At 41.9% G+C, this 12,704-nt stretch overlaps 1 protein-coding gene across 29 annotated transcripts in view; it reads right to left on the reverse strand.

Moving 5' to 3' along the window:
* The window catches only part of SLC20A2 (solute carrier family 20 member 2), a 128,108-nt gene that overhangs the window by 88,368 nt on the left and 27,036 nt on the right, over positions 1-12,704 (reverse strand). For 2 of the 29 annotated variants that reach the window (XM_077942562.1, XM_077942579.1), the window contains one exon: positions 4,316-4,460. The exons of the other annotated variants lie outside the window; for them this stretch is intronic. The gene's annotated coding sequence lies outside the window, so the exon portion shown is untranslated. Of the gene's footprint in view, positions 1-4,315; positions 4,461-12,704 lie in introns of those variants that run through there. 29 annotated transcript variants of the gene reach the window in all.

Genomic DNA, 12,704 nt, shown 5'->3' on the forward strand with positions numbered 1-12,704 from the left:
CTATTATGTCATAGTTCAGGAGAAAAGTCTCTAAGCCAAAATATTATTTCTGCCCTAAACCACAAAGTAAGAAAAAGCAACGACACCAAGTGCTTTTCTGCATCAGAGTTTGTATTGGAGAGGAGCAATCTGATGTATGATGGATCCTACATCCATTCATCGGAAGGCAGGGGACCCTGAGCAATGCTCCGGTTCCTCACACATCAGATATGCCTAGTATGACTCTGCTGTTTCAACTGCAGCCACACTTGTTCCACAGTGGAAGAACCAAAGCATTCCAAATAAAACAGTGCCTCCTCCAATTTACATTAGTCATTCTGCTGCTTCCTTTTCATTAGTGAAACGACTTGAGTCAACAGTGCTTTTGTTCTAGGTATACTTATGACAGTAGAGAAAAATCTGTATCAGAGTACCTTTAAAAGCAGAGTAAATTTTTCCCGTTTGTCCTCATTAATTTTTGGTGGTAGAGGAGGGACAGGGAAGGCGGTGACCTATGGGATCTTTAGTTCAACGAATCCATGAAATTAAAGAAAATTACTGTGTTTATGAATCTACACTAATGAATTAACCCGGATACCAACCTTCTATGAGCAACTACATGTATAATTTAAAATTTTCTAGTAGCTGCTTTCAGAAAAGTAACAATAAAGAGGTAAAATTAATTTAATAATATATTTTAACTCAATATAGATTTCAATGTGTAATAATCATAAAAACTATTAATGAGATATCTTCATTCTTTTGTTTGTACTGCCCCAAGCCTGTGCAATCCAGTGCATATTTTACAATTAGTACATTCCAATCTGGACAATCCACATTTCCAATGCTCAGTACCCACATGTGCCTGGTGACTATAATAGTGGAAAGCCTGAGTGTACAAATATCTTCCTGACAACAGCTTTTCTACAACATATACTAATATTTACGTGTTTGTGGGCAAGTGCACACTTACATACACTCGATAAACATCAACTAAGATACTAGGCATATAAGATGAAAAAAACCTAGTTTTTGTCCTCAAGGAGCTCAAAGTTTAGACACTTGGCATTCTTTGTTTTTTAGAGCTAGGGTCTCATTCTGTCACCCAGGCTGGAGTGCAGTGGCACAGTCACGGCTTACTGGAGCCTCAACCTCCTGAGCTCAAGCAATCCACCCACCTCAGCCTCCTGAGTAGCTGGGACTACAGGCATGTGCCAGCACACCTGGCTAATTTTTAAATTTTTTTGTAGAGACGAGGTCTCACCATGTTGCCCAGGCCAGCCTCAAACTCCTGGCCTCAAGTGATTCTTCCACCCCAGCCTCCCAAAGTGCTGGGATCACAGGCATGAACTACTGCCCCTGGCTTCTTGGCATTCTTTACCTTTGAAATAATAGCAAAATATTCTGTGTTCTCTGTGTGTCTTCTTCTGGAGAGAGAAATTTCTTCATCACTTCATTAAAAGAGTCTGTGTCTCAAAAAGGTTAAGAGCCAGGAGACTAGACTAGCAGCAGATGCTGGGAGAAATGGAGAGCTATGGAAAACGAAGGAACTGACATAGATAGAAGGGGAAAGATCTGAGGAGAAAGAAAGGACTAAAAGGAAGATAAATAAACAAAGAAGACAGAAGAATTTCACTGCTAGACATGAAATTTTAGTTATAAAATCATACAATAAAAATTGGCGGCAAGGCATGGTGGTTCATGCCTGTAATCCCAGCACTCTGGGAGGCCGAGGTGGGTGGATCACGAGGTCAGGAGTTTGCGACCAGCCTGACCAACATGGTGAAACCCCGTCTCTACTAAAAATACAAAAAAAATTAGCCAGGCATGGTGTTGCACGCCTGTAGTTCCAGCTACTCAGGAGACTGAGGCAGGAGAATCCTCTTGAACCCGGGAGGCAGAGGCTGCAGTGAGCCAAGATCGCGCCACTGCCAAGATCACACCAGCCTAGGCAACAAAGTGAGACGTCTCAAAAAAAAAAAAAAAAAAAAATTGGCATGTTCCAGTTACTATGACAGGTGCTGGGGACAGATACAGAGATGAAAGACAAGGTCTCTATGTCCAAGGAGTTCACCTTTTAGCGACAGGAACAGACTCACCCAGGCAGATACAATACTTGGGTCAAGTATAAGACGCAGTTTATGTGTGATGTGCTATGGCTGCAGCAGGGAGAGGAGGGAGGGTGCCACACAAGAGGGACACAGTACCCTTTCTTTTCTTCTTTTTTTAATTGAGAAGATGTCTCACTCTGTTGTCCAGGCAGGAGTGCAGTGGCACAATCTTGGCTCATGCAACCTCCACCTCCCAGGCTCAAGCGATCCTCCCACCTTAGCCTCCCAAGTAGCCGGAACTACAGGTGTACACCACCACACCTGGCTAATTTTTATATTTTTTGTAGAGACGGAGGAGTTTTGCTATGTTGCCCCGGCTGGTCTCAAGCCTATGATAGGACAGTAAATAAATAGGCTGGGCTCGAGTGATCCACCTAACTTGGCCTCCCAAAGTGCTGGGATTACAGGCGTTAGCCACCATACCTGGTCCCTCATTTCTTAAATGAAGGTTATTTTCTGATTAAATTTTAAATTTATGTTCTGGAATGACTCAAGATTCTGCATTTTACTTTGGAACCTTAGAAAAGCATGGATAGGTCATGGAGAAATCAGGTATTCTAAAATATTTTAAAATGACATTTGGAAATAGCAGTGAAGTTTCTATTCTGAGCTATTTATCAACAAATTCAACCTGGTTATTTGATCTAACTATTTAAGGTTGAGGCAGGAGGATCACTTGAGGTCAAGAGTTCAAGACCAGCCTGGCTAATGTAGCGAAACCCCATCTCTACAAAAAACTTAGCCGGGCATGGTGGCACGCACCTGTAGTCCCAGCTACTTGGGAGGCTGAGGCATGAGAATCAATTGAACCTGGGAGGCAGGGGATGCAGTGAGCCGAGATCACGCCACCACTCCAGCCTGGATGACAGAGTGAGACTCTATCTCAAAGGGAAAAAAAGCCACCAAAAAATGAACATTGAAGAAAAAACTCAACTTGTTAGGAATTCTCTGTATTTATTTATTTTGAGAAAAAGTCTCGCTCTACCACAGTAGTGCAATCTTGGCTCACTGCAACCTCCGCCTCCTGTGTTCAAGGATTCTCCTGCCTCAGCCTCCTGAGTAGCTGAGATTATAGGTGTGTGCCACCATGACCGGCTGATTTTTGTATTTTTAGTAGAGACAGAGTTTCACCATGTTGGCCAGGCTGGTCTCAAACTCCTGACTTCAAGCAATCCACCCACCTCGGCCTCCCAAAGTGCTGGGATAACAGGCGTGAACCAAATGTGCCTGGCCTATGTTAGGAATTCTTTGGATTGTAGCTGTGGACTCACAAAGACCTGGGTTCAAAATGTACCCCACCACCTACTAGCTGTTTGACCTTGAGTAACTGAGCTCACCTCCGTGACTCGGCTTCCTCGCCTGTAAAATGGGGATAATTATGCTGACATCAAGGGTCGGTGTTGGAAGGAAGTGAGATGTATATAGCACAGGCACACAAAGAGTCTCAATAAACGGCCGGAGCCATTATGCTCACAGCAGGTCTAGCAGCAGTGTGGTACTTGCTGAAGGGCAATTTGGGATATTGACTGAGTGTGGATTAAAGGCTCCCTGTTTTTATAGCATGAAGCTTCTTCAAAAAATAAAATGTTGAAAGGAACTTCAAATGGTTGTTAAGTATTTCAGGAAAACCAAGGTCTGTTAACTCCTTTGGAAAACTCTGTAGCTGCGCCAGCCTGTTTCATTTTCTCCATGATATGGCCTCATGTCCCCAACCAGAGGTTAGCACAGGATTCAAGGACACTGACTGAAGAACACAGGCGAATCACGTGTCTGGGCAGACAGCTGCTGTAAAGTCCCCCTATTCCTTCCTTACCCCAGGGAGTCCCTTCCCGCACTGACTCTGGGCTTGGCCAGTAGAACAAGAGCAAACATAATGCTGGGCCCTGGAAAGTGCTGGCGTGTGGGGGCTCACCCTCTCTTGCGACTCCAAAATGCCCTGCCCTGGCTTCCCTACTGCATATGAGAAGGCCACATGGAGTGGGGACACGCCATCACTGCTAAGTCCCTGCTGCCGATCAGCCCACTGAGTGCTGATGGGTGGGTCAGGCCATCTTAAACCACACAGCCAACCAGCTGCCAGCTAACTGCAAAGTCCAGCCAGGCTCGCTCAAGCCAGAATCACTCCGGTGCCGTACAGAACTGTGAGGTACAGAAATAAATGTTTGGTTTTTTGAGCCACTAGTAGCAGGTGGTTTGTTATGCAGCAAAAGCTGACTCATACATACTCTCCAAAAAGGCTGCATGCTCAGGAGGGCTACACCAGTGTGATCCACAGCGATGCAGTCTTCACACTTCAGAAATGGACTCTATTCACATACATATGAACAGAGAGTTCTAACTCTACACAGAAGAAATTGTTATCTTCTTCAGCTAAAAAAAAAAAAAAGACGTAAACTCTTCAAGACAGTGATTTTAAAAACCCTGATAAATAGCTAATTCAGCATAATTTTATGACAGTTTTGATCAGGATTGTGAAAGTAAAGGCAGCATTATGACTGCTGTTGTTTGAATACTCATTTTAACATAGTTGATTTTAAAAATTATATTAGAATTCTCTTGGGGTTTTCATACTGCTCTACATTCAGAACAGCCATCGATTTAACAAACATTTGTTAAAGCACCATCAGGAAACTCCCAAGCATTTGCAAGATTTGTATAAGTGGCAGGATGCCCATGACCACAACAGAAAGTGGTGTCAACGACAGTTCTGCCTTTAAGAGGCTCATAATATGATAAGAGTCATGACACTGGCCATAAACTTATCATATAAGGGAGTAATTAGTAAGCATCCCAAAAGTTAAAAGTTCATTCCAATAGGAACATAAGTAATGAAGAGGCTTCCAGTTGTGTTAATCAAGAAAGGTTGGCCGGGCGCAGTGGCTAACGCCTGTCATCCCAGCACTTTGGGAGGCCGAGGCGGGTGGATCACCTGAGGTCAGGAGTTCGAGACCAGCCTGGCCAACATGGTGAAACCCCGCCTCTATTAAAAATACAAAAAAAAGTAGCCAGGCATGGTGGCACACACCTGTAGTCCCAAGCTATTCAGGAGACCGAGGCAGGAGAATCCGCTTGAACCCAGGAGGCAGAGGCTGCAGTGAGCCAAGATCGTGCCACTGCACTCCACCCTGGGCAACAGAGCAAGACTCTGTCTCAAAAAAAAAAAAAGAAAAAAAAGAAAGGTATCTTCAGCCAGGTGCAGTGGCTCACACCTGTAATGTAATCCCAACACTTTGGGAGGCTGAGGTGGGAGGATCGCCTGAGGCCAGGAGTCCCAGACCAGCCTCAGCACCATATCGAGAGCCCATCTCCATTTTCAAAAAAGGGATCTTGGAGGGAGTGGTATTTGTTTTTGTTTGTTTTGAGATGGAGTCTTGCTCTGTAACTCCAGGCTGGAGTGCAGTGGCATGACCTCAGCTCACTGCAGCCTCCACCTCCCAGGTTCAAGTGATACTCCTGCCTCAGCCTCCCAAGTAGCTGGGATTACAGGCATCTGCTACCATGCCTGGCTAATTTTTGTATTTTAGTAGAGATGGGGTTTCACCAAGTTATCCAGGCTGGTCTTGAACTCCTGACCTCAGGGGATCCATCTGCCTCGGCCTCCCAAAGTGCTGGGATTACAGCCCACCACACCCAACCTGGGAGTGGCATTTGAAGGGAACCTTCTCCTAAGCTCTCAACAGTGGCAGGAGTAGAAAGAACACTATACAGAAGCAACACACAAGCAAAGATGGAGAAAAAGGAAAGCTATGTTTGTCTAGGGGACAGCTTGTACTGAGATTCAAGCTCCATCAAGTAATAGCTGCTTTGATGACTAAATTACTTAATTTTTCCAAATCTAGGCTATAAAGTATCCAATGAAAGTGGCATCTGCAGCAAGGTTGCCTGGTTCAAATGCCAGCTTCATCACTTTGTAGTTGTCTTGGGAAATTACTTTCTCACTGTGCCTTCATCACTTTTAAAATGGGAATAATAATTATACATGCCTCATGGGGTTATTATGAAGACTAAATGAGTTTTCTATTTGTAAAGTATGTAGAATAGTGTCTGGTATAAACGTTTTGTTAAATAAACTTATATGTTTATGCACATACAGCAAACAGATAGATATATATAGAAAGGCATGCATAAGTGTAGATATATAGATACAGCTTTATCACCAAGAACAGTACCTGGTATGTAGAAAATGCTAAACATATTTAAATGTTTCCCTTCCTCCTCCTTTGTCTGGAGTCCATAGAGATCTAGAGCACCAAGTCAGACACATTTCATGCACCCCAACATCATCCTCCACTCAGTTAAAAGAACACAGGCTGTCCTTCCTCTACTTTCACACTGGAAGCTTTCTCCTTTCTCTTGGGGGTAATAATTCTGCACTTGCTGATACAAGATGCTAGGCTTAGCCAGGCACAATGTCATGCCTATAATCCCAGCACTTTGGGAGGCCAAGGGCGTAGGATTGCTTGAACCCAGGAATTTGAAAACAGTCTGGGCAACATAGTGAGATTTTTTGTCTCTAAAAATTAAAAAAAAAAAAAAAATTTTTAAAAAATTAGCAGGTGCAGTGGTACCTGCCTGCAGTCCCAGGTACTTGGGAGGCTGAGGTGGTAGGATCTCTTGAGTCCAGGAGTTTGAGGCTGCAGTGAGCTATGATTGTGCCAATGCATTCCAGCCTGGGCAACAGAGCGAGAACTTGTCTCAACAAAACAAAATAAAACAAAACAAAAAGATGCTAGGCTTGAAACCACTAGAGACAGATACAACACGGCCACTAGCTTCAAAACAAAAGAGCACTAATACCTTATGTGATAAATGCACCTCAAATGGAAAAACAAGCACAGGCTTATTAAGTGCAACCTTCACTTCTATAATTTATTACTATGCAAGCTAATCTAAAACAAGAAACCCTGAATGCAGTAAGATTTTGGAGAAAAAGTCAAACATTAGATTTACAGCCACAGTAATTTGAAAGTTAGGTTAACAAAAACCTTACTAATCCCAGACTAATTTGGCTTGAACTAGATATACATCTAAACTGAAAATACTTCTAAATGCAGTTTTATTACTTGAATCAACACAATGTTAAACTGAGTTTCCTCCGTTTTTAAAAGGAAAGTACTAAGGATAGTTACTGGATTATACTAAAAACAAAACCAAAAAAAAAAAAAACCCACCAAAAGTGCTTGAAAATATTCTACTATGTTGAAATAAGTAACATTTTCCTGCAATTTTATAGTATTTACTTCTTTAGAAACCACTTTTTCATAGGTGTCACCAAGGTAAACTTTACCCATCACAAACAAAACCTTATTGCCAATTTTGTATTGGGTAGAATGTGAAATAATGAGTTGTGCTAAACTGCTAATCATAAACATCCACTTCTCAGTTTATTCCCTCCGATAACAGGAAAACTATTAAGTATCAGGCAACAAGCTACTGATTGCCTAAATCTTTTGATACATGGTATAAAATAAGAATTTTTGTGATTTAAACCTATACTGTTTCACAATCATTCAAGTCTGTTTCAAGAGCACTTAGAGTCTTTAGGTAAGGATTACCCTACTTTTAACTTGAAATTTAAGACTTTCTGAGGAACAGAGGGCTGTAGGAGTCTTTTAATAGAGCCATATTCCTGGGTTCAGTCAAACTGAACCAACCGCTAGCTTTGAGACAGCAGGCAAATTATTTGACAGAGTTCTCCCTGCCCATCTGTAAAATGAGGATAAGGATTCATCCACCTTCTAGGACTGTTGCAAAAATGACTTAATGCACATAAAGCACTTACATCAGAGCTTGGCATGGATTTTTGAAAAAAAAAAATATATTTTATACATGGATTTTTTTAAAAAAGAAAATATACATATAATATATATATTTTATATGTAAGCTATAAAATATACGTATTTTATATGTAAGCCCTATTTCAGGTAGACAGGGAACTTGCAGGGTATGCCTGAAAGGACCCTCATAATGACAGCCAAGAGCCTCCAGCTTCACTGTGAATAATTTCAAGTCTATTCTCAAGGCTCCTGCTCAAGTCTCTGAGCATCTGTGAGAGGCGCCTGAAGGGCAGATGCCCACGTGTGTGGTGGAAGACAACACTTGATACCAATTTTCCAAGAGACATGGAAATCAAGAATTTGTTTTCTAATTTGTAAGTTTTGCTGTAAATGGGTATGATCTGTTTTCAAACAGATAAACTAAGAAGTGGTCACTTTTGGCCAGGTGCAGTGGCTCACACCTGTAATCCCAGCACTTGGGAGGCCAAGGCAGGTGGATCACAAGGTCAGAAGTTCAAGACCAGCTTGGCCAACATAGTGAAATCCCATCTCTACTAAAAATACAAAAATTAGCTGGGCATGATAGTGGGCACCTGTAATCCCCGCTGCTCGGGAGGCTGAGGCAGGAGAATCGCTTGAACCTGGGAGGCAAAGGCTGCAGTGAGCCGAGATAGCGCCACTGCACTCCAGCCTAGGTGACAGAGCAAGACTCCATCTCAAAAAAAAAAAAAAAAAAAAGTGGTCACTTTTAGGGTAAGCAGTTCAAAGTCAAGCTCAAATTAAGAAACAAAATATTCATAAGAGGATCTAGTTGCACTTTGCTATAAGAACACAGCAGGTGGCTACTTCCACAGGTCTCCTGATAAACGTACGTGATTGTATCCTTAGGTACTAAGTCTTTCATTTAAAAAGTACTAAAAACATGAGTGTTCGTTTTCAAAGTAGCTGAGATAAGCAAAAAACAAAGAAAAAAAAACCACCAAAAAACCATAAAACCAAACCCAGAAGGATCAACAACTCGGCTCTCAGAACTATAATAGCCCAATAATTATAATAATCCAAGAGACCATTCTGAGAAATGCCAGAGACCAGTTCCTTTATCATACAGGGGGATGGTTCACAAAAGAGGAGTGGACAAACAGTACTGGGATAGTCATGGTTGATTGTAAACCGCAAAATAAAAGCCAATTATCCATTTTAGACATTAATGCTTTCATTGTAAGAGTTGGTTTCTTCTTTTTGACATTATATTCTTGCCTCTCCAATTGCCAGGACAGGATGCATTTCCCACTTCTTTGACTCAGATCTGTTTTTTAAAAATGCTCTTTAAAAACAACTGAAAATTCTCCTTTTTTGTTTCCCAAACTAAGAACCTTTTATATAAACCATAAGGAACAGCTCTGGATAGATCCAGATTTCTTTACAGTTAAAAAAAAAAAAAAAAACCTCAAAAAACTCTTTTTCTTTTCTTTTTTTTTGGAGATGGAGTCTCACTGCTATGCTCAGGCTGGAGTGCAGTGGCACGATCTCAACTTACTGTAACCTCCGCTTCCCGGGTTCAAGCGATTCTCCTGTCTCAGCCTCTCGACTAGGTGGGACTACAGGTGTGCACTACCACACCCAGCTAATATTTGCATTTTTAGTACAGATGGGGTTTCACCATATTGGCCAGGCTGGTCTCGAACTCCTGATCTCAAGTAATCTGCCCGCCTTGGCCTCCCAAAGTGCTGGGAATACAGGCCTGAGCCACCACACCCAGCCCAAAAATATTTTTCAATAAGATGGATACAAATGTAAAAGCACAGCATATTTATAAGGTCCAACCAACATTGTGGCTTTGAAAAAGAAAACTCTTGCCCTTCTTATTTAAAATTATTAAAGTAATAAGCAGCTAGTTAGATAAAGAGCATTCAGGTTGCTCATACACAGCAGATCAGAACTATGCATGCCCAAATCACAACATCAGATTAGTAGTCACTGTTCTTTGTATCAGCTTTAAATACACCATCTCTTCTCATAAGAGTGTTGTGGTAGTCAGTGCTCAGGAAAATAATTAAGATAAGGAACGAATAACACAAAACACCCCTCAAACAATATCCAACAGAGTATCTCTGAGATCATTTACTAAAGTAATCTCTCTCAAAACCACTTTTATGCTTAAACTAATCCTAGGCACTGAAAAAACAGGAAGAATAAATTACATTTAACTTGCCATTCTTTAGAATGCTGGACAATTCTGAGATGCATGGAGGAAAAAAAGTATTAAAAATAGCCAAGAGAAGGATTAGACAGCAGCTAAAACACAAAGGCCAGGGGTGAGATCAAAATTAGAAACATATAATGTCTGGAGAACTGTCCATATAAGGGCATCTTCATATCAGTAACTCAGTTGGAATAATCCACCGGGCAGAATTAACAGCTGCCACTATCACAGTGGCTGCCTCTCCACCTCTCATTCAGAAACCGCTGGAGTCTTGGGAGACACATATGACATGACTTTATGCTGTTATATTCAGACAGTCAATGTTTGGGGGTATTTTAAAAGCTGGTCTGAACTTTCCTCATCCTAGATGATAAACTTCATATATTTAGATCTTTCCTTTTCACACAAGTATGAAAAAGCAATAGAAGAGGATAAAACTTTGCTGAGCACTTTTAACCACTCCTATACCACATTGACTTGCATTCCCTAACCCCATAGATTTCCTGACTCCCCTGAGTAGGCGGCTGGTTGTACATTCTCATGTGTTCATTTATCCATCAGGCTCTCAGGGAGCTTCCCAACCTGGTGACAAGTGCTTGAGAAAAGAAATGAATAGGATCTTATCTTCCAGGAGTTCAGTGTACCCTGGAAGACAGGTACATAAATAATAACGCAGGTAAATCCTGTAACAGAAGTAAGGGATGCAATTCTCTCTGGGGCTTGGGGAGATTGTGCGATGGAAATACCCAGGCAGAAAAACAGTGAAAGGCATTCTAGGAAGAGCAATCAGTACAGGCAAAGGCTCAGGGCTAGAAAACAATGTAGCAGGTTCTGGGAATAGCAAGAAGTATGTGTTTTGAATACAAGTGATGGGATATGAATGGGAGAAGAGGTAGAAGATTAGCTTGCAAAAATAGATTGGTGCTAGATTGCTGGGGTCTATAAGCACCATGCTAAGGAGTGGGTCCATTATCCTGTAGCTCTGAGGCTCTCAACTCTGGATACAAATTAAAATATCCTGAGAAGCTTTAGAACAAAATGCTGATGGCCTGTTATTTGTTAGCAATAATAATTGGGTCCAGGCATCAGCAGTTTTTAAAAACTCCCATGTAGCAATTCTAACCTGTGGGCAAGAACCACTCCGGTGGGCAACAGGGAGTCAACACCACTGCATCAGCTTAGGATAGCAATAGAAAAACATTAAAACAATAGTTAATTGGGTAACAGTGTGAAGAGCAGATTAGAAACAGAGATTAGGGGAGAAATGTCCGTTAGTTTATACGCTACTGGAAACAGGCAAGAGATAAAAGTAATTATTAGCCTTTTTTGGGTTACTGACTTGCATGAATGCCAACGATAAAAGTTAAAAAGCCCTTCCCCGGCTGGGCGCTGTGGCTCATGCCTGTAATCCCAGCACTTGGGGAGGCCAAGGCAGGTGGATCATTTGAGGTCAGGAGTTAGAGACCAGCCTGGCTAACATGGTGAAACCCCATCTCTACTAAAAATACAAAAATTACCTGGGCATGGTGGTACGCGCCTGTAGTCCCAGCTACTTAGGAGGCTGAGGCAGAAGCATTGCTTGAACTCAGGAGGTAGAGGTTGCAGTGAGCTGAGATCACACCACTGCACTCCAGCCTGGGCAATGGAGTAATACTCCGTTAAAAAAAAAAAGAAAGGCCCTTTTTCTAAGAAACATGCACATATGTCAAAAAACATACATGTAATTTCTGGGGCTGATAAAGCTCTGTGAGTGATGGATTCAGCTTAGGGAAGCCTGGTGTAAAGGCAGTGATGGAAAAAGAGAGACTGGAGGTAGAATCATAGCATTGATGACTTCAGTGGGGAAAAGAAGAGGAATTCAGGATGACACTATCACTTCTAGTGTGAGAATTATAAATAATAAACATGTACTGTGCACCTAAGTGTCAAGAACTGTACAAAGCACTTAACGTGTATTGATCTCACTGATTTTTCCCAATTCTTTAAGACAGACTGATATCACATCTGTTTCATAGCTGAAGAATCTGAGATTTACAGACGTTAAATTGGCTTGTCCAAGGTCACATGGAGATAAGTAGTGGGGCAGAATTGAATCCCAGTTTTGACTCCGGAGCTTGTGGTATTAACCTCTCCCCATGCTACCTCTGACGAATGGTACCTGTGTATTAAACAGGGGTGACAGGAGAGTATGGCAGGAGTAGGTTTAGGATGAGCAAGGTGGAGTAGGGATATAAAAAATCAGTTTTAGACATGCTGTGTTCAAGATAATACAAGATATACAGATGACAGTATCTGTTAAATCAGAAAAAATCGGAAAGAGATCAAGAGGTGAGAGAAGAAAGTATGGTAACAGAATATAGTATTTCTGAGTTCTCTCCGGCGCCAGCGCTGTGCTGAATGCTTACTCACAATGGCAAAAGTCTATCACTATCTTTCTTCTGCAAGTGAGAGAACAGACCTGGGAAACCAGGGTCACATAGCCACTAAGTGCTAAAGCCAGATTTGAATCCATGAGGCTACCTTCCTAACCTCTAACCCACCCCCTGGCACTCTAAAAAGTAGAAATCCTGGGGTCATAAGTGGCTGTAGCCTCCCAACTATTCTAAGACTGCTAGTGTGTCTTGGAACAGGGGT

Source organism: Macaca mulatta, chromosome 8 (genome assembly GCF_049350105.2).
Source record: "Macaca mulatta isolate MMU2019108-1 chromosome 8, T2T-MMU8v2.0, whole genome shotgun sequence".
NCBI classification, from domain to species: domain Eukaryota; kingdom Metazoa; phylum Chordata; class Mammalia; order Primates; family Cercopithecidae; genus Macaca; species Macaca mulatta.